General features: G+C 39.7%; 1 protein-coding gene across 6 annotated transcripts in view; it reads left to right on the forward strand.

Annotated features, from left to right (window-relative positions):
• Positions 1-22,456, forward strand: part of PCBP3 (poly(rC) binding protein 3) — a 207,905-nt gene that overhangs the window by 58,023 nt on the left and 127,426 nt on the right. For 5 of the 6 annotated variants that reach the window (XM_023763566.1, XM_023763565.1, XM_023763563.1 and 2 more), the window contains exon 3: positions 9,273-9,375. The exons of the other annotated variant lie outside the window; for it this stretch is intronic. The gene's annotated coding sequence lies outside the window, so the exon portion shown is untranslated. The remainder of the gene's footprint in view (positions 1-9,272; positions 9,376-22,456) is intronic. 6 annotated transcript variants of the gene reach the window in all.

Consider the following 22,456-nt stretch of genomic DNA (forward strand, 5'->3'; position numbering starts at 1 on the left):
GTGTCACTGGGAGGAATTGACCTCCAGGCCAATTGGCTATGAGGACCAGCTGCAACTACAGTGGAAGAGCTGCTGTTCAGGAGCTACCCCTATGGAGCAGGACTTGTTTCAGTGGGGCTTTGGTACTCACTGAGTCTGCCCCTTGAGTGTGTTGTTTGTGGATGTGTAGAGTTGTAATCTGCCATAGTCTGAAGGTGTCCACCACATGCACTGGCTCTGGGGCCTCTCAGGAGGTGCAAAGTCAGCCACTGCCTGGGGCTACCTGGCAGGAGCTACAGAGAGATCTGCAGATGGCTTCTATTTGTATTGGGTTTGGAAGTGCCCAGCGAGGTCCAGCTGTGAAGCAAGGCAGGGTGGTGTTAGTGCCAGGTCTTGGGTCTTTTAATGATAAGTTTGGGGCACACTGATGCCAGCTGCTGCTTTTTTGAGCAAAGTCTGAAGCATGAGCCAGGACAGGCCATTCCTATGAAAAGCTACTGCAAACAGCTTGGGTGGGGTTGCAAATTGGATGGGCAGAGTTTCAGAGAATCACCAGGGCTGAGCAAACAGTGTGGGCCATGCTGATGGAAAGTCATATATGGCTGCCAGTCAGCTCTGAGAAGGGGGAGGTCCTAGCACAGGAACAATGACCCCTGCGAGCACTCCTGTATGGGAGAAAGCCACTCCCGAGTTCCTGCCCTAATGCCAGACAGTCCAGTTCCTCTCCATATGTTCCTGGTTCCCCCAATGCCACCACCTGGCACTGGAGCTCAGAAGAAGCAGGACTGTGTAAGTTCATGTGCTGGCCCTTTAAGAGGAGCTGTCTGGATGCAGTCACAATCCCTGCTAGTTTTTATAGCTCAAAGTTATGGAGATTTCTCTTCCCAACTCTGGAACCCTAGGCTGAGGGTCTGGTGGGGGCTAAGCAAACTGGCCAGGGCTTTAACCTGTTTTCTAACCAATGTATCTGGCTCTCAGTTTTCTTTCAAGACACTTTAAACACCATCTCATTGTTTGTTTTTTTACATATATATTTTTATTGATTTCAGAGAGGAAGGGGGGGCGGGGAGAGATAAAAACATCTATGATGAAAGAGAATTATTGATCAGCTGCCTTCTGCACACCCCCTGTCGGGGATCATGCCCACAATCCGGGCATATACTCTGACGGGGAATCAGACCGTGACCTCCTGGTTCATAGGTCGATACTCAAACACTGAGCCACACTGGCCAGGCCCATTGGTTTTTACTAGGTGTATCGGTTAGTAATGCGGATTTTGTAATCAAGGAAAACACAATAATTTCAAGAGAAACATCAAAAGTGCTGTATTCAAAGTAATGTCCATTGCTAGCTACACATTTCCTCCATCTTTCAGGTAATTTGTGGATACCGTCCCAAAAGAACTTTTCTTATTTTGGGGCAAACCATTCAGAGACCCAATTTCCCACTTCTTCATATGTTTTGAAGTACTGCTCAGAAAGTGTGTGTGCCATCGATCGGAACAAATGGTAATCTGAAGGAGCAAGGTCTGGTAAATACAGCGGGTGGGTTAATACTTCCCAGGCAAGATCTTTTAACGTGTCTTTAACTGGTTTTGAAGTGTGTGATGGTGCGTCATCATGAAGCAAAATTACTTTGCCATGTATTCTGGCACATTCTTGTCGTTTCATGATCAAAGCGTGGTTCAAATTGATTATTTGTTGTCAGTAGTGATAAGTATTAATGGTTTCACCTGGCTTTAGAAGCTCATAATACACCACACCTTCCTGACCCCACAAAATGCAGAGCATTGTCTTCTTTCCGAAGTGATTGGCCTTGCAGTGATGGTTGACCTGGATCAACCCATGATTTTGTGCATTTGGGATTCTCAAAATAAATCCACTTTTCATCGCCAGTCACAATTGGATGCAAAAAAGACTTTCTTTCGTGCCATTGAAGCAACATTTTACTGATGCCTTTTCGGTTTTCCATTTGTCTTTTGTTCAGTTGATGTGGCACCCATTTTCCTTCCTTTAAAATCTTTCCCATTTCTTGTAAATGATTGGAAGTTGTTTGCTGAGCAACATTTAATCTTTCTGCAAGTTGTTTTTGAGTTTGACACGCATCGTCATCCAATAATGCTTGTAATTTTTCGTCTTCAAACTTTTTCGGTTGACCTGGACGTTGTCTTTCACACTGAAATAATCACTTTTAAAGTGTTTAAACCAGCGTTCACAAGTATGTTGAGATGGAGCATGTTCACCATAAGCTTCCCGAAGTATTCAGCAGCACTTTTCTTCAAAATAAAGTAATGAATTAAAACTTCCTGCAAATGCTCTTTTTTTGGCACACAAAATTTGACATTTTTAACTGTAAAAATATCTATGATGTTAACACCTTCACAAATTTGACATATGAAGTTTTGAAGCTTGTTGTCATACAACAAAATAGCATACATATCAAATCACATATATATCAACATATGTGTAACTCCATCTAGTGAAAAAAATCCGCATTATTAACCAGTACACCTAGTATATGACCTGTTCTCATCAAATGTTTGTCATTTCCAGTCTTTGTTCTAAAATGTTCTAGGTGATTTTCCCATGTTGAGGAAGACTATACTTTTTTTGTTTACAATTTTAAAGCTTGACATTCAGAGAACGTGGCCTGTCTAGCTCAGTGAAGATGGGCATAGTGAGCCCTTGGGGATGTGGTTGTCATGTAGGAGTGGTGACCTGAACTTGGCCAGGGCTGATGATTGTTGGCTGGGTTCCTGCAGAGGAGGACACAGTGAGTCACTGGGGTGAGGAGGGAGCACACAGAAAGTGTGGTACACCCAAGAGTGATATGTAGAGAATGTCACTGGAGAGATGGGAAGAGCACGTGCAATGAGAAGAGAGTCTGGAGTTTGGGAGCTGATTCACTTCTGTGTAGGATCCAAGGGAGATTTGTCCTAGGGTCTTTTGGATCCCCGCTATGAGCTGAGATGAGAGTGTGGGCTGAGAAACCCGGGAGATATATGTGCCGAGATCATAGCTGAGCCCATGGGGGCTACACTAGGGAGAGATCATTGGCTGAAACAGAGCTTCCCAAACACAGCACCTTTAATAAGGAAAAGTTTGTCTCTTGGACATAACAGTCCTGGGGACTCCAGGAGGCCTCTGGCCCAGAGGCCATGACCACCCAAGACTCTGTGTGGCCTGCTCTTCTGTGTGTGGTTCTACCACACTCAGTTGGCATGACCTCTGATACAACTGAATGTACATGCATCTCCTGTGTTCTCATCCTGTAGAAGCAGAAAGGGTGCATGGAGGGTAAACAGCAGCACTTCAAGGATGTGAAGTGCAAGTTATGCCAACTTGAATCATGGTAAAAAGTAGACAATGCAAAACAACTGTGTCATACAGGACCACTGACCACCCATGATATAATTAATTCAGGACCACTGCAAACCTACAGTATCATACAGGACCACAGCAAACAAATGGTATTATCAGGATCACTGCAAACCAACAGGATTATACAGGACAAGTGTATACCAGTGGTGTTACCTAGGACCACTGCAAACCAAAGTTGTTATACAAGCCAACTATATACCAGTGGTGTTATACAGGACCACTGCAAACCAATGGTGTTATACAGGACAATGCACACCAATGGAGTTATATAGAACAACTACATACCAATGGTGTTATTCAGGACAACTGTATACTAGTGATATACAGGACCACTGCAAACCAGTAGAGTTATACAGGACAACTGCATGCCGAAGGTGTTGTACCAGACCACTGCATACCAATGCTGTTATACAGGACCATGTACACCAACGATTTAATACAGGACCATTGCTTACCAACGGTGTCACACAGGAACACTGTATACCAATGGTGTGATATAGGACCACTGCAAACCAACAGTATCATACAGGAGACTACTGCACATCAAAGGTGTCATACAGGACCATGCACACCAAGAGTTCATACAGTACCACTACTTACCAATGGTATCATACAGGACCACTGAATACCAACAGGACAACTGTATATCAGTGATGTGGCAGAGTGGTCCCTGGGTCTGTAGTCATGGAGGTGGGAGAATGTATTTGGGAGAATAGCTAGCTGTCTGCCACAAGGACTGATGAGGTATGTGTAGCTTCATGTCATTGTATTTCAGAGTGAGGGAAGGGACTAGCAGGAGTTGTTGTTTGACAGGTAGGTGTATAGCCCACATGCTGTTAGGCCAGGATGTTGGCTTGATGTAGGAGTCTATTGTCTTGGGGGCAGTGTTGCTGGCCTCCTCTTGGATATCTGGCAGGAGTTCCAACATCCATGGTCACTGCCCACCTGCTTAACCCCCACACCAAGATACTATCTCATTGTCGAATTATGGGGCTCGGAATCAGGACGATGAGTGAAGGCATGGAGGTCCTAGTTCAGTGATGGCGAACCTTTTGAGCTCGGCGTGTCAGCATTTTGAAAAACCCTAACTTAACTCTGGTGCCGTGTCACATATAGAAATTTTTTGATATTTGCAACCATAGTAAAACAAAGACTTATATTTTTGATATTTATTTTATATATTTAAATGCCATTTAACAAAGAAAAATCAACCAAAAAAATGAGTTCGCGTGTCACCTCTGACACGCGTGTCATAGGTTCGCCATCACTGTCCTAGTTCCAGGAGTGAGGGGACATTTTTACATTCTCTCCAGGAGTGATGGTGAAGTGCATATGACTGCAGAGGCCTCTAGCCTAGCTGACATCAGACCCCTCTGCGGTTTCACAGTCTCACTTTTTATTTTATACTCCTATTTACAATGGGCATGGGCACTCCTCATGGGGCTCTGAGAGGGAATGGAGAGCCATGGCCAGAGAGACCTCAGGCATCAGGGTCTTTACCTTCTCCCTCTTCTTAGCTTTCCTTTCTTTTGAGGTTGGGTGGCATTTATCTGAGGCACTTGTCTTTTTTTGTCTTTTTCCTTTCACAGGGTTGTGGGAGCATGCTGTTCTCCCAGAGGTTTAGGTCGTATTGCAGCCTGGCATGAAGGAGCTGGTTACTTTTCACGAGATGACTCATTCATTCCGCCCTATGCGGCTGCACTGCGAGGCTGTCTGGCAGCTCCGCGTGCAGAGACAGTGATGGATCTGAGAACTGTTATCATAGGTCTGTGGTGGCCATGAATGGTGTACGGGGGTGGAGGACGAGTCCCCTCTAGGAGACATTCAGACAAGCAGGAGACAGCCTGTCTGTGCACGGCCTGTTCAACTCACATACGGACTCTTTAGCACAAGTGAGTCAGGTGTTTCCAAGTGTGGATGGCTGCGAATAGCCTGATATGTTCTACCTGGGGACTGTCATGCCCAGTCAAAAGGGCCAAGGATGCTCTATTTTTATGTTTAAGCAAACTCATTCTGCTTACTTTAGGCTTCCGTGTTTTTTTTTCTTCAGAATTCCAGTAGCACTTACAGATTACACCATTCGATTTAGTGCACATTCCCCTGCTACCATGGATCTTGTTACTTTTATCAGAGAGGCCACATTATCTTTGGATATGAAGGGTAGCAGTGACACTGCAGTTACACTGAAGCAGAAGGAGGCTTTCAGCATGGGCCTTGACCTTTTCCAAGTACTCTGGCTACTTTGCTCTTTCAGGGCACAAGACTAACCCACAGCTTTGTTCCCCCTGTAATTGAGAAAATGTCCTGGATTTTACCCACCATCTCCCGCCTGCTTCACACGCTGGTTATTAGGCTGCCTCTCAGCTCCACTGAATGCATGGGCACTGTCTTTGCAGGGCCTGGGTCTCAGGCCAGAGCCAGCAGGACTGGTGGCAGCTGGAGTGCAGCTGTTACAGGGAGCACAACAGTGAGCTGTTCTCATTATCCCCTTGTATGAATTTGGCAGAGCATGAGCAGAAATCATGGGAAAAACTTTTTGGTTGGAGCTCACCTGGGCTGGTGGAGCCAGCCTGGAGATCCAAAGAAGGCATTCTGCTTCCAGCTCTGGCCTCATCACCCTGTAACCTTGGCTAGGTCGATGTTCTCATCTGCACTGCTTCCCCATCTGTGAGACTGGATCACCTTACCTGTCTTGCCTAGTCCCAGAGGGGGAACAATAACCTAGCCAACAGGATGGCAGGTTCTTCAGGCATTTAAGCTTTTGCCAGAGGGTGAGGGGTTGGTGTCTTCCAGGAATAGGTATGTGACCATGTGAAAAAATGGTTTCCACAGTCATTGGTGTGTTCCAAGCCCCAGTTCCTCACTCAGTCCCCACAATTCTCCAAGGTCTTTGATTATCCTGCTTCATCAATAAGGATATTGAAGTTAGCACCAGAGCAGAGACAAGCCCAGAACTCCCATTCCAGAACTTTCCTTAACCCCCTTCATTTCATTAGTATTAAATTGTAAGAAGTTCAGACTTTAAGTTCTTGTGGCCAAATTACCTTCCAGGATATTGGAGCATTTTCCATTTTCATGAGCAGTTTGGGAGAGTACCTGTTTAAGTGTGCCCAGGGTAACACCATCCATTGTCACAAGTGTTTTTTCTTTTTTTTAGGTTGAAGGAGAAAAGTACAGTAAGATGAGGACTAAAGGTGTCATTGGCTTTGGTGTGACTGAGAAGGAAGCTCAGTTTAGTAGTATGGATGGGATGATGTGGACTGACCAGGCTGGCATTGATGGTGGAGTTGCTGTTCATGTGTCTGATTCTGAAAATACAGGTCTAGGAGAGAGCTGTTTGTCTGGTTTTTAATAGGAGCTATTTGAATTAAATTTGAAACCTGAAGAGGAGTTAGCAAAGAGACAAAGGTTGAAGATTAAGAGACAGAGTGTGGGAAGTTTCTTAGAAGTCACTCCCCAAGGAGTCAGTACAGATTTGGGTGGGGAAACAACAGAGCTATTGTTTTTTTCTTTCTTTTTTTTCCCTCAACAATTACTTTACTTTATTTTATTTATTTTATTTTTCCATCACCATTTATTCCCCCTGCTCTCTTCCACCACCACAGAAACCACACTGTTGCCCATGTCCATGAGTTTTTTCTCTCTTTTTTCTTTTTTGCTCAATCTCTCAACCCCTTCCAACAACCCCTCCCCAAGAGCTGTCTACCTGCTCTCTATTTATGAGCCTATTTTTATTTTGCTTGTTAGTTCAGTTTGTTCAATTAATTCCACTTATGAGTGAAATCATATGGTATTGTCTTTCTCTGACTGGCTTATTTCACTTAGCATAATATTCTCCATGTCCATTCATGCTGGCCTATTGCAAAAGGTAAAATGTTTTTCTTTTTTATAGCCAAGTAGTATTCCATTGTGTAAATGTACCATAGCTGTTTTATCCACTCATCAACTGATGGACACTTGGGCTGCTTCTAAATCCTGGCTATTATAAATAACACTCCAGTGAACATAGGGGTGCATATATTCTTTTGAGTTAGTGTTTTGTATTTCTTCAAATAAATTCTCAGAATTGGAATTGTTGGGTCATAAGGCAGTTCCATTTTTAAAATTTTGAGGTAACTCCATACTGCTTTCCATAGTGACTTCACCAATCTGAATTCCCACTAATAGTGCACAAAGGTTCCCTTTTCTCCACATCCTTGCCAACGATTTCTATTTGTTGATTTATTGATGATAACCATTCTGACAGGTGTGAGGTGATATTTAATTGTGGTTTTAATTTGTATTTCTAGTAGAACTGCTTTTTGCTAAGAATAGGATCTCTTATTTGTGATCGCTAAACTGACAGTGTTCTCTGCACAGCATTCCAGTGTTCTTGATGGGCTCAGCCATATCTTCCACAGCACTGGTTCCTCTCCAGGACTGAAGCCAGTCTAGACTCAGGTGTTACACTTAGCTGTCTTGGGCCTTTAGTCTCCTTCAACCTGGAACATATTCATAGCCTTTCTATCACTCTTATGACATTGAGATTGTGAAGAAGATGGTCCTTCTCTTTTCTTGGTTCCTCATGATGAGGTTCCAGTTGTGTGTTCTTGGCCGGACTCTCCATGTGTGAGATGGGCCTTCTCAGAGCTTCACATCTGGACACAAAATGCCTGGCTGCCCTTTTGAGTACATTAAGCTGTTCACTTGGTCAAGGACTTGCCCAGTCTCTCTTCAGGATACTGACTACTTTCCTTCTTGCACTAATAAGAAATCAGTGGGAAGGCATTTTAAGAACATGCAGATATCCTGCTTTTCAGGAAAACTGGGAATCCACTATTCTTGGCTAGACCAGTCTTTACTGTGATGGTTGCAAAGTGATATTTGTGTAACTCGAACACTCTCTATGCATACCTGTTAGTGCTTGACCATCTGCTGTGAGCAGAAGCCCTCCCCTCTTCCCTTTCTGTTTATTTGTGTATTATCATTTTAGTTTCATAGCTTCCTGTTTTTAAATTCATCACTGTTCTACTTTATAATTCTCCACTGTCCTCAATGACTTTGGAGTACAAATTGTCCCAGATCAGCAAGAGCCCTCCAGGCTGATTCCTGGTCCTGGGTATGTTCCTGTGATTTCATTCCTCCTCCTTCCCTTTTTGTAGTAGCCCTATGTCAGTCTGTTTAGGGTGCTGTGACAAAGTATCACAAACGGGTGGCTTATCCACAACAGACATTTATTTCTCATAATTTTGGAGGCTGAGTCCAAGATCAGGGTGCTAGCATGGTTGGGTTCTGGTGAAGCTATCTTCAATTACTAGACACTTTCTCACTGCCCTCACATGGTAGAAAGAGCCAGAGAGCTTTCTGGGGTCCCCTTTATAAGGGCACTAGTTCCATCATGGGGCTCCACCCTCATGACCTAATTACCTCCCAAAGGCCCTGCATCCTGATACCATCAAATTGGGGGTTAGGATTCAACATATAAATTTGGGGACATGCACCTTTAGACCATAACACCCTACATTCTTTCTTCCCTTCTGCCTTCCTTCCCTTTCTTCCTTTTCTTCCCTCTCCCTATTTATTTTTTAATTTTTATTTTTAACATGTCCTGTATCATGTTTCAGGCTCATCCAGTGCCTAACCTGCTCAGCTATGGAACCAGCATTTCTTTGAAGGGCTCTGCTTTCTCGTAGTATGGGAAATGTTATTAAGCAAATTTGGGTACTAGGTGCACTTATTGCTCCTAACCCGTGTCCGTGAACAGAGATGGAAAATACATGCATATACATGTACACACATGTACACAAACATATGTGTGCACATATATGCATTCAAATGTACAAATGCACATACATATATACGTATATGGGCATATGTAATAAATGCAATATTAATTGTATTGACAATATTTACAATCCTTTCTTTTATCATTAGCCCACCCCTTGCAGGTGATGGTGGTGTTGTAAAGTAGTCTTTGACCAGCTTCTGAGAACCACTTCTGCACATCCCTGTTCTACTCCACATTCAGTGACATCAGGTTGGTAGTTTGAATCACCCATGGTGGTTGGATTGGGCCTCTCCTTCCATCTCTAAGGGCCATTGGTTAAACTGTCACCAACAAGTCTCTCTCTCTCTCTCTTTTGCTATTTTTTTTGTGTGGTTTAGTCTTCTTGCATTACTTTTTTAGGGAAAAAAAACTATATATATATATTTTTTTTTTCTAAGTTTTTCTTCTTTCTTACACAAAATTTATATAATATATGTTGTTACATATGTTGTTTTTTTACTATTTTTTATTGTGGTAAAATATGTAGTATAAAATTTGCTATTTTTACCATTTGTGAGTATCTTATTCAGTGGCATTAATTGCATTTCGGTGTCATGCAACCATCTGTATATACTCTTTGCACTTGGTGTTTTTTTGTCTGACAGTATCTCCTGAAAGTCCCTTCACACCAATTCACAGAGAGCTTCTGGATCCTTTTTTTCCTGCTGTCTGGTGCTGCTCTATTGTGTGGATCTCCCATAGTTTATCTCATCACTCTCCCTGATGCTAGTATAGCTAAGTTTCTGTTATTCTGCAATTATAAACGGTGATGAATAGTCATGTCACTGCTATTTTTTATTATCATGTCTTCTAGAAGTGGGACAGCTGACTTTATTGGAAAGTGCATGTGTGTTGTTTTGCTAGTTGTTTCCAGATTCCCTTCCTTAGGGGTTATCCCCACTTGCCATCCCACTCCACCAGTGTATTAGCCTGCTTTCCCACTACAGCCTGCCCTGAAGAGTGTGTTCTTAAGCCTATCAGTTTTTGCCAAAGTGACAAGAGAGCCATGGTAGCTCAGTGTAGTTTTAATTGGCATTTCTATTCCTATGAGTGAAATGAAACACATTTTCAAAAGTTTAAAGACAGATTTGTATAATTTTTTATGTCTTTGCTTATTTTTCTATAGGATTTTTGGTCTGTTTTTGCCTCGCAATTTTAAAAAGTTTTTTTTTTTTGTATATTAGGAATATTATTTCTTTTTGCTGCTGTTAGAAATAAGGCAAGCCCCTAAAATCAGGGGTCCTGGTAGCACACAAAGCATACTTGGGAGCAAGGAAGCAAGGCAAATACCTTTACTTCTGCAGAAGGGTACACACCAACACAGAGTCTGGCAGTAGTACACTGAGGGAGAGGTCCACTCAGGTTTTTATTCCTGACACACATGATCTGTTCCTCACTCTTGATTGGAAGGGCTTAGGCTCACAATCTTGGTCTATTGGCTAATTTAAAGGAAGGGGTTGACCTTTGCTGTTTCAAAATGGTGGCCTACAGGGGAACTGCAAGTCATGCAAGACAAAATGGCAGTTGCCTAAACTCCCTTCTTTGACAGAAAAGATTACTTGTTTATTCTCATACTGCAATATATGTTGCAAATATTTTTTCATTTATTATTTGTCATAAATATTTTCTCAGGGTGTTTTGCCATGCCAAACGTTTTTATTTGTTAGAAAGTCAAATTTATCTTTTCTTTTATTGAATCTAATTTTTTAAGGCATGGTTAAATAGCCTTTTTTACATTCAGATTAAACTACCCATGTTTTATTCTAGTACTTATATAGTTTAATTTTTATTAATTTATTTTGAAATAAAATTTTCAATACGTTGATATTTTATAGAACATTTATGTTCCTCTTTCATTAATTTCTGTTTTTATTTCCTTTCTTGCTTCTCATGGTTCATTTTGCTGTTGTTTTTCCAATTTATGTTGAATGTTTGCTCATTCATATTCAGCTTTCTTTTCATATAAGTAAGCATTTAAAATTAAACATTTCCTCCTAATGTAGTTTGTTGCAATGCACAAATTTAGATATCTAATACTTTATTACACTTTACTCATAAATGTTATCTGTTTCCACTATGATTTTTTTGACTTATGAGTTTTTTAGCCATTTCAGTGCCAAATACATTGAGTTTAAAAAATATATACTATGTTAAAAATATACATATATATTTATATATACAATATTTTAAATCATTTTAATATTTTGGATCACTATGTTATGGGCAAAGTAGTCTCTGTGCGTGTTTTTTTTTAAAAATAAATCTTTATTGTTCAGATTATTATAATTGTTCCTCTTTTTTCTCCCCATAGCTCCCCTCCACCTGGTTCCCACCCCACCCCATGCCCTTACCCCCCACCACTGTCCTCATCCATAGGTGTAAGATTTTTGTCCAATCTCTTCCCGCACCCACCACACCCCCTCCCCCCGAGGATTGTCAGTCCACTCCCTTTCTATGTCCCTGATTCTATTCTATTCATCAGTTTATTCTGTTCATCAGATTTTTTTTTTTTTAAATATATTTTAGAGGAAGGGAGAGAGATAGAGAGTTAGAAACATCGATGAGAGAGAAACATCGACCAGCTGCCTCCTGCACATCTCCTACTGGGGATGTGCCCGCAACCCAGGTACATGCCCTTGACCGGAGTTGAACCCGGGACCTTTCAGTCCGCAGGCCGACGCTCTATCCACTGAGCCAAACCGGTTTCGGCATGTTCATCAGATTTTTTATTGACTTCATTTTTCGATTCACTTGTTGATAGATATGTATTTGTTGTCACTTTGTTGTTCATAATTTTTATCTTTACCTTTTTCTTCTTCTTCCTCTTCTTAAAGAATATCCTTCAGCATTTCATATAATACTGGTTTGGCGGTGATGAACTCCTTTAGCTTTTTCTTATCTGTGAAGCTCTTTATCTGACCTTCAATTCTAAATGATAGCTTTGCTGGGTAGAGTAATCTTGGTTGTAGGTTCTTGCTATTGATCACTTTGAATATTTCTTGCCACTCCCTTCTGGCCTGCATAGTTTCTGTTGAGAAATCAGCTGACAGTTGTATGGGTACTCCCTTGTAGGTAACTAACTGTTTATCTCTTGCTGCTTTTAATATTCTCTCTTTATCTTTTGCCCTTGGCATTTTAATTATGATGTGTCTTGGTGTGGTCCTCTTTGGATTCCTTTTGTTTGGGGTTCTCTGTGCTTCCTGGACTTGTAAGTCTATTTCTTTCACCAGGTAGGGGAAGTTTTCTGTCATTATTTCTTCAAATAGGTTTTCAATATCTTGCTCTCTCTTCTTCTGGCACCCCCATAATTCGGATGTTGGTACATTTGAAGTTGTCTCAGAGGCTCCTTACACTATCTTCATATTTTTGGATTCTTTTTACTTTTTGCTCTTCCAGTTGGGTGTTTTTTGCTTCTTCATATTTCAAATCTTTGACTTAATTCTTGGGATCCTCTAATCTACTGTTGAATTTCTGTATATTATTCTTTATTTCAGAAAGTGTATGCTTAATTTCTGACTGGTCCTTTTTCATTTTTTTGGCATTCTCACTAAGATCCTTGAAGGTCTCACTAAGTTCCTCGTAGGTCTCACTAAGTTCCTTGGAGGTTTCTAGGAGATTCTTGAGTAACCTTATAACTGTGGTTTTGAACTCTATATTCAGTAGTTTGCTTTCCTCCATTTCTTTGATTTGTGACATGTTTCTTTGTCTCCGCATTTTGGCTGCTTCCCTGTGTTGATAGAGTGGCCTTGTGTGGTAGGTGTCCTATAGGGCCCAGTGGCTCAGCCTCCCCAATTACCTGAAGTGGACACTCTTGGTGCACCCCTTTGTGGACTGGGTGTACAGTCTTGTTGTAGTTAAGCCTTGATTACTGTTGGTATCACTGGGAAGAATTGACCTCCAGGCCAATTGGCTGTGAGGACCCACTGTGTCTACAATGGAAGAACTGCTATGCTGCAGACACCCTTATGGGGAAGGATTTGCTTCAGTGGGGCTTTGGTGCTCACTGAGTCTGCCCCTTGAGTGTGTCACTTATGGATGTGAGGAGTTGAAACCTGGTATCATCTCACACTGACCACTGGGTACACTGGCTCTTGGATCTCCAAGGAGGTGCAAAGTCAGCCACTGACTGAGGCCACCCAGCAAGAGCTACAGCGAGATATGCAGATTTCTCCTCTTTGTTTTGGGTTTGGACGTTTTGGAGCTCTCTGACCCAGCTGCAGTTTGTTAGGTTAGGCTGCAAAAGAACAGGCCATTCATATGCAAAAGCCGCTGTGCACAGCTTGGGTGGGGTTGTAAACTGGGTGGGCAGGGTCTCAGGGAATCACCAGGGCGGAGCAAACAGCAATGGCTGTCAGTCAGCCATCTCCACGTCTCTGCGTCCAGCGTCCCGAGCCCTCACGCAGTAACAATGATCGCTGCGAGCACCTCTGCAAGAAAGCCACCCTTGCTTTCCAACCCGATGCCAGACAGTCCAGTTTCTCCCCGTGGAAGTCTGGGTCCCCAGAGTCTCACTAGGAACTGGAGTTCAGAGCAGTCTGGAGCTTGTATCTCCCTTCCGATTGAAAAAAACAGCGCACCCAGTTGCCAGCCCATTACACGCGTCTCTGTACCTCCACTCTTCTGCACCTCCACACCTATCCAGTCTCAGTGTGCTTTTTTCTTTCCTTCTAGTTGTAGAACTTCCACTCAGCCAGCTTTCCTGTGGTTCTAGATGATAGCCTTTTTGTCTTTTAGTTGTAGTTTTGATGTGGTTGTGAGAGGCAGCATGAACAGATTTTTACCTTATGCTGCCATCTTGGTTCCTCCTCTGTGCGTGGTCTTTATGTGTGCCGAGGGTGGCTTGTGTGTGGTTAAGCACAGTAAATGTTCTGGTTTCAAAGAAGAGCATGTTCTACTGGTGTGGAGTATAAACTCTCTTCAGTAGATAAAAACTGGTAATCCTATTTAAATCATTTCTGTCCTTAGAGATATTTTTCTCTAGCTGATGTATTGAACCTTGTGATAGTTGTGTCCAAATCTGCCTGAATAATTGGCGATTTATCTATTTTCTGTTCATATTTGTTGTATAAAAAATGTTGGGACTTTGTTTTGGGTGCATGCAAGGCTGGAATCATCATATCTTGCTAATAAATTGAGCCCTTTTATCTTTATGTAATGTGGTCTATCTCTGATGCTTTTTTGACTTAAATTAAATTTTTCTGATGTATTTTCCCACTATCTATTTTTCTCCCTCTTTCTTTCAGTCTCTCTGTATCTAAATGTTGTAGACGCATCTTTCAAGATGGTGTCTAAGAGCATTTTGTTGTATCCTCTCTTACAATCTTTGTCTTTTAAAGACTAGGGCAGTTAGTTTACTTTTATGTACTAGATTTGGACTTCTTCCTATAATCTTATTTTAGTCTTCTGTTTAGCTCAACTTCTTATGTTTAGGTTTTCTCTTCTCACTTTTTGATTGACAAATGATTTTTTCCTCACTCAGTTTTCTCCTTCACTATATAAATGTGGTTTCTCTTGGGTTCGTTTTTGTCTTATGTGTATACTTGGTTTATCCATGTCTAAAGTGAATCAGTTTCTTTAGCCACATCCCAAATGATACTAGAATCCTACAATACTTTATCTCTGCTGTCTTTGTCTTCCATTGCTGTGGAGAAGCCATCTTTTGATCTAAATTGTGCTCACCTAAAAGACTTTGTACAACTCTGTTTACTTTTAAAATCTTCTCTGTCTTTTGCATTTTCCAGTTTCACCATCATATATCTAGATACAGATTTACTTAACGTTTATCCTCTTGCGATTCTTATTTTTCACAACATTTATTGAGGTATGATTATGTAGTATAAAATTCACTCTTTTTAGAGATATAGTTTTATGAGTTTTGACAAACATATGCAGATATTAGCAAGCAACACAACCATGATATAGAGCATTTTCACCACACCAAATTCCCTCCTGCTCCCTCTCTTCCTTTCCCTCAAGCCCCTGACAAACATGGTTCTGTAACTGGATTCTGCTCCTCAACCTATCATGGAAGTGGAGTCATAGCATGCAGCTCTGAGTCTGGTTTTCCACTCCCCTGTCATGCTTTGAGATGTGTCTTTATTGTTGTGATATTTAATGAATGAATCACATTTGTTTATTCACTTACTAATTGGTGGAAATTTAGAGATTTGCAGTTTTAAAGGATTATGAATAAATCTGCTGTAAGCTTTTCTCATTTTTCATAAATAACTAGAATTGAGCTTTTCTGGATCCTATGATAAGTGTGTGTTTAACTTTGTAAGAAACTACCAAGTGGTTTTCCAAAGTGATTCACCATCTGCACGCCCACAAGTGATGTGTGAAAAATCTCTATTGCTCTTGGAATTGTTAGTACACAATGTCAATTTAAAATTGTATTCTTTCTAGTAGAGGTGCAGTGGTACCTCATAGTTTTCATTTGCATGTTCCTGATGACTAATGATACCGAACATTTTTTCTATGTCTATTTGCCATCTGCATGTCTTCTTTGGTGAAGTGTCTGCGCATTAAACATTTTATATTGTTTGTTGGTTTTCTTGTTGTGAGGGTTTGTTATATATTATAGATACCAGTCATTTATCAGACATATGTTTTCCAAATGTTTTATCCCAGAGTGTGCTTTATTTCCTTAACACTGTCTTTCAAAAAAGCAGAAGTGTTTACTCTTGATAAAGTAAAATTTGTCAATTTTTTCTTTTATGGTTAGTGCTCTGTGTCCTGGCCAAGGATTCTACACTTTCCCCAAAGTCACAAAATTATTTTCTTCTAGAAATTGTATAGGTTTTACATTTTAGTCTCTGATTCATCCCACCCCACCCCCCAATCCACTTTGAGCTAATTTTTAAAAATATGGTACAAGATATGGGGAAAGTTTATTTTGTTCCCTGTGGGTATAATTTATTTCAACATTGTTAAAAGACTGTTATTTTCTCCATTGATTATCTTTGCTCCTTCATCAGTCGACTATCTATAGGTGGATCTATTTCTGGACTCTATATTTTGTTTAATTACTCAATATGCCTATCCTTTCACCAATATCTCAATATTTTGGTTACTATAGCTTTAGAGCCAGCCTCGAAATTAGGAGGATGAATCCTCAATGTTGGTCTTCTTTTTCAAAATTGTTTTCCTATTCTGAGTCCTTTTCTTTTCCATGTAATTGATAGAATCAGCTTGTCAGTTTCTACAAAAGAGACACTGGGATTTTTATTGAAATTGATTGGATCTGGATAGACTAATTTGGGAATAATTGGCATCTCTTATTTTTATTGAGGTAAAAATCACATATAACATTCACTATTTTAAAGTATAAAATTGATGGTTTTTTTTTTTAAACATGAGCACTAGCCTGTGCAACCATCACCACTGTCTATTTCTAGAACATTCTCATCACCCTTAAAGGAAACACCAGACCCATTAGCAGTCACTCCCCACTCCCCCAGCCCCTGGCAACCGCTAATGTACTTTCTGTCTCTTTGCCTATTCTGGACATTTCATATAAATGGACTCATGTAATATTTCACCTTTTGTACCAAGCTTCTTTCACTTAGCATAATATTTTTTTCTTTTGTTTTTAGCATAATATTTTCAAGGTCTGTCTATATTGTAGCATTTATCAGTAGTACTTTATTCCATTTTGTGGCTAAATAATATTCCATTATATGGATATACCACATTTTCTTTATCTAGTCATCAATTGATGGACATTGGGTTGTTTCCACTTTTGGGCTATTAGGAATATTCATGTATAAGTTTTTTATATGAATATATTTTAATCTATGTTGAGTTTATACCCAGGTGGAGTTATGGGATATGGTAATTCTATTTCACTCTTTGAGGAAATGTCAAACTAATTTTCAAAGTGACTATGACATTTTATATTCCCACCAGCAATGTTTGAGTGTTTCAATTTCTTTGTATCACTTGTTATTTTCTGGGTTTGTTTGTTTGTTTTGGTTATACCCATCCTAGTGGTAGGTGGAAAGTGGTATCTCATTGTGATATTGATTAGCATTTCTCTAATGACTAATGGTGTTGAGCATCTTTCCATATGCTTATTGGCCATTTGTATATCTTCTTTGGAAAAATGTCTATTCAAATTATTTGCTCACTTTTAAAATGGGGTGTCTTTGGCTCAGTGGGTAGAGCGTCGGCCTGCAGACTGAAGGGTCCTGGATTTGATTCTGGTCAAGAGCACATGCCCAGGTTATGTGCTTGATCCCCAGTGCGGAGTGTGCGGGAGGTAGCCGATCAATGATTCTCATCATTGATGTTTCTATCTCTCCCTCTTCCTCTCTGAAATCAATAAAAATATATAAAAATAAAATAAAAAATAAAATAGGATGTCTTTTTATTGTTGAATTAAAAGGAATCTTTATAAATTCTGGACACTAGAACCTTAGATATATAATTGATGTAAACTTTCTTCAATTTTTTGGATTGTCTTTTCTCTTTCTTGGTAGCATGCCTTTGACACAGAAAAGTTTTTAATTTTTATGAAGTGCAATCTATTTTTTCGGTGGTTACTTGGGCTTAAGTTACTTGCCAAATCCAGCATTATGAAACTTTTGCCCTATGTTGACTTATAAGATATTTATAGTTTTAACTCTTACATTTAGATCTTTTATTCATTTTGAGTCAATTTTTGTATATGGTGTGAATCAGTGGTTTTTGCATGTGGATATCAAGTTGTTCCAGCACCACTTGTTGAAAGAACTATTTTTCCACCATTGAATGGTCTTAGCACCTGAATTGAAATTCATTTAGACCACAGATGAATAGGTGTATTTCTGGACTCTCAATTCTAATCCAGTATTTATATGTATATCCTTATGCTGATAGCACATAGTCTTGAATCCTGTAGGTTTGTAGTAGGTTTTGAAATTCGCAAGTGTGAGTCCTTCAACTTGGTTCTTGCTTTTTAAGATTGTTTTGGCTATTCAGTTATTCTGTGGGTTTGGCTATTTGGTTATTTTGTGGGTTTTTCAAATTCCATATGAATTTTAGGATCAGCTTGCCCATTTATATTTAAAAATGGCAGGAAGACATTTGACAGTGGATTGCCTTGAGTCTGTAGATAAATTTGGGGAATATTGCCCTGGTAAAAATACGAAGTCTTTCAGTCCAGGAACATAGGATGTCTTTATATTTAGTTAGATCTTCAATCATTTCTTTTATGATATTTTATTTTCAAAGCACAAGTCTTGCATTTTTGTTAAACTCATTTTTAAGTATTTTATTTTTCATGCTATTATAAATGTAATTGCTTTCTTAATGTCATTTTTAATTTTTGCTATTATATATAAACATAACTGATTTTTGTATATTGATCTTGCATCTTTTAACCTTCCTGTTGTTGTTTTTTTACAGATTTCAACTCATATGCTCTTTATTTCTTTTATTTTCTTTATTGCATTTATTTAGGATCTCCAGTATGATGCTGATTAGAGATGGTAGAATGGGCATGCTTCCCTTGTTTCTGATTCTGGAGGGAAAGCATTCAGTTTCTCACCATTAAATACAATGATAGCTATGGGTTTTTCATTGATGCCTTTTATCAGGTTAAGCATTTCGCTGAGAATTTTTATTATGAAATCTTTCTGAATTTTGTCTAATTCTAAATTTATTGAAATAATGGTTTTTCGTTTTTAGTTTATAAAAATGGTAAATTACATTGGTTGATTTTCCACTGTTAAACTAACATTACTGGGTTAAATCCTTCTTAGTCATGATGTATTATATAAAAGGGATTTTGTTAGGGATTTTGATATGGATATTCATGAGGGATTTGGGTCTGTAGTTTTCTTTCCTTGAAATGGCTTATGTGGTTTTGCTGTTAAGGTAATTTTGACCTCATAAAATGAATGGGGAAGTATTCCCTCCTTGTTCAGTTTCAGGAGGAGTTTGTATAGAATTGGTATTTGTCTCTCTTAATTGTTTATTAGAAATTTCCATTAAAGCCAGTTAGTATGGAGTTTTCTTTGTTGAACAGTTTTAAACTGTGAATTCAATTTCTTTAATTGCTATAATACTCCTTACTTATTTGTGTAGATTCAAGTTTCTGCTTGATACCATAATCCTACTACTGGAGTAGCTTCCTTTAATATTTTATATGATTTATCTTCTCAGATATTACTTCTACATTTTCTTCTTCAAAACTCAATTGCATTATGTTGAACTTTCTTACTTTACACTTCTTGTCACTTAACTTCTTTCCTATATTCACCATCCTTCTAGGGTGTTTTTTTTTTTTTTTGTATAATTACAGCAGTTATTCACAGTGCGGCACAGAGAGACAAAGCAACATTAACAATGAAAGAGAGAATAAGAAACTTGGAGAGAGATTGAAAAGGCATAACGGAATTCACTGGTGTTTTGGAAGAAGTGAAAGGACGGGGGTAGCAGTAATATTTGAAGAGATAATGGCTAACAGTTTCCCAGAATTTATAAAGGCACTATTGTAGTTTCAAAACCCTAACAAATACCAAGCAAGTGAAATGAAGAGAAATTTGTCTATGTTCAGACATATTATAATGAACCTTTGGAATACTAAAGACAAATAAAAGATCTTCACAGAAAGAAAAAAACAATGTTCAATGTAGGAACATTAAGGCCATCAGATGTCTTTTAACTGCACCAATGGAAACAGGAAGATGGGTAGATCTTCCATGTGGTGGGACAAGAGAAATCACCCAGCGTTCTATACTTCAGGAATAGGTCTTTCAGGAACATGGACAAAATAAACACATTTCACACAAATAAAAATGTAGATAATTTGATAGCTATAGGTCTTTATTAAAAGCATTTCTAAGGGATCTATTTCAGGAGAAAAGAAAGTTGTCTCACATGGAAGTTCAGAGATTTAAGAAGAAATTAAAAGCAGAGAAAGTTTTATGCATGTGAGTTAGTCCAAACATACAATTAATGTTTAAAGCAATAAGGCAATGTCTTCCAGGATTTACAACAAACAGAACTAAAATAGGGGAGGGAGTAAAGTCACAGGGTTTTAAGATCCTGGTGTTGCTTGGATGGGTAAGGATATCAGACTTTGATAATTTAGGTTTTCATGTGATCATGTTTAGGGTAGAAATAAAAGAAAATATAAAACAGTGGAGGGAAAAAATCTAAGAGTGCAAGTAAGGAGACTTACAAGAAACATAGAAATATAAGAAAATGGAAAATGCAACATAAAATGGTACATAAATCCAGATATATCAGAAATTTGTATAAATATTAATGGGTTTACATACATTAAAAAGTTCCATGGAAAGAATTTTCGCTCAGAACTCCACTGCCTCGATGTTCAGTGTTGTCATGCTGAAGTTTTAAGAGTTCTCTTTTTATCCTTGGATTTCATAAATTTAATCAGAATATTGTTTATTGGGTTCTCTGTGTTTATTCCTTCTGGAACTTAAAGACCACTTCTTGGTATCTTTCATACTTTCTCTCTCTCTCTCTCTTTTTTCACTCTGCATTCTAGAAAGTTCCTTGGCTTCATCTTCTGACTTTCCACTTTTCTCTTAAGCTGTGTCATTTACCTGTATATTCACATATTAGGTTCTTATTTTGATGGTATTTTCCCTCTTGAGGTGTCTACTTATTTCTCTCTCAAGTGTGGAATACCACACTCATTACCTTGAACATACACATTATCATTATTGTTGGATTTACAATTTCTCAGATAACCATTCATATTTTGAGTTTGTTGTGTCTCTTTGATCACATCAGTTTTCTTCAAATATTGTTTCTTTATTGGCAGAGGAGGTTTGCATTTTGAGAATGCCTGTCTCTGGTGACTGGTAGAAAGTGGAGGGGCATGTGGCCAGGCAAGAGTGTGCTGGATAGCTCCTCTTGTGGGGATGTGTGCCAACTGTGCCTCCAGAGTTGCAGTGGCTGCCAAGGAGCTATCCTGCCTCTCTCCCCTGTCAGCTTTCACTGGAGCAGACATGCAGCCCAGTAAGGAAGTTACTGCACATGGAGCACCCCCTGCTGTTGGTTTGGGCAGCAGCTCCCTGCTCAGCTCACAGGATCTGATTTCTCTCTAGTTGCTTCCCCACGAAACTCCCTGACTTCCTGACACAGGCTTGTACTGTAGTATTCTTTACAATTCTTTCTCCATGGATCCCACCCCATCGGCTCTTTCTATATTGTGTTTCATTGCTGGTTACCAAATCAACCCACAACGAGTGGCTTAAAACAACACCTATGTATTATCTCACAGTTTTTGTGGATCAGGAATTTAGCAGTGACTTATCTGGGTGGGGGTCTCTCATGAGGTGGCAGATGTTGGTCAGAGCTGCATCACCTGAAGGTTGACTCGGGCTGGAGGATCTGCTTCCAAGTTGGCTTCCTGTGTAGTTTTGGGCAGGAGACCTAGTTTCCTATCTTTAGGCCTGCCTCCGGGGCTACTTTAGTGTCCCTATGGCATGGCAGCTCATTTCTCTTGAAGCTGGTGGTATAAGAGAGGGAGTAAGGAGGAATCACATGTTTGTTATGTTCTAATCCTGGATGTCGGCGCACTGTATTCTTTTTTTTGTTGTTAATCCTCACCTGAGGATATTTTTTCCATTGATTTTTAGAAAGAGTGGAAGGGAGGGGGAGAGATAGAGAAAGAGAAACATCGATGTAAGAGAGACAGATCAATTAGTTGCCTCCTGCACATGCCTGAACCAGGGCTGGGGATTGAGCCTGCAACTGAGGTATGTGCCCTTGACCAGAATTGAACCCAAGACCGTTCAGTCTGAGGGCTGATGTTCTATCCACTAAGACACGCTGGTGAGGACAGCACACTATATTCTTTGCAAATGTGTTACCAAGTACAGTCCATTCTTAGGGGCGGGGAGATGTATTCTCATCATAGAATTATAGGAAATAAGGAATATCATAGAATCTGTGGACATCATGAAAACTCACTCTCACTGAGGAATTCCTCCAGTGGTCTCCTGGTCTGATGTGAAAAAGTGGCCCTGGAGATCTGTCTCCACATCATCTTTGTAAATCAGACCAGTTGTAGACCTTCCAAGTGGTAGCATGAGACTGAGCTTTTCCATGTCTTACAACTTTTGTGATTATTCTCATCATTTTTTCTTTTGTTAAGGGCTTTTGTCAAGGTAATTTAATTTTAAAAGCATTATGTATCTAACTTCTTTAATGCTTGCTTTCTTGCTTATTTATTGAGTTTGTCACACCTTGCTTAGAAGCTTGGCAAGTTTAGAATCACCAAATTAGGTCACTCTTGGGCAGACAGTGCTACAGCAGGTTCTAAATCTGCCCT

The sequence above is a fragment of the Myotis lucifugus genome, unplaced genomic scaffold (assembly GCF_000147115.1).
Source record: "Myotis lucifugus unplaced genomic scaffold, Myoluc2.0 scaffold_291, whole genome shotgun sequence".
NCBI lineage: Eukaryota > Metazoa > Chordata > Mammalia > Chiroptera > Vespertilionidae > Myotis > Myotis lucifugus.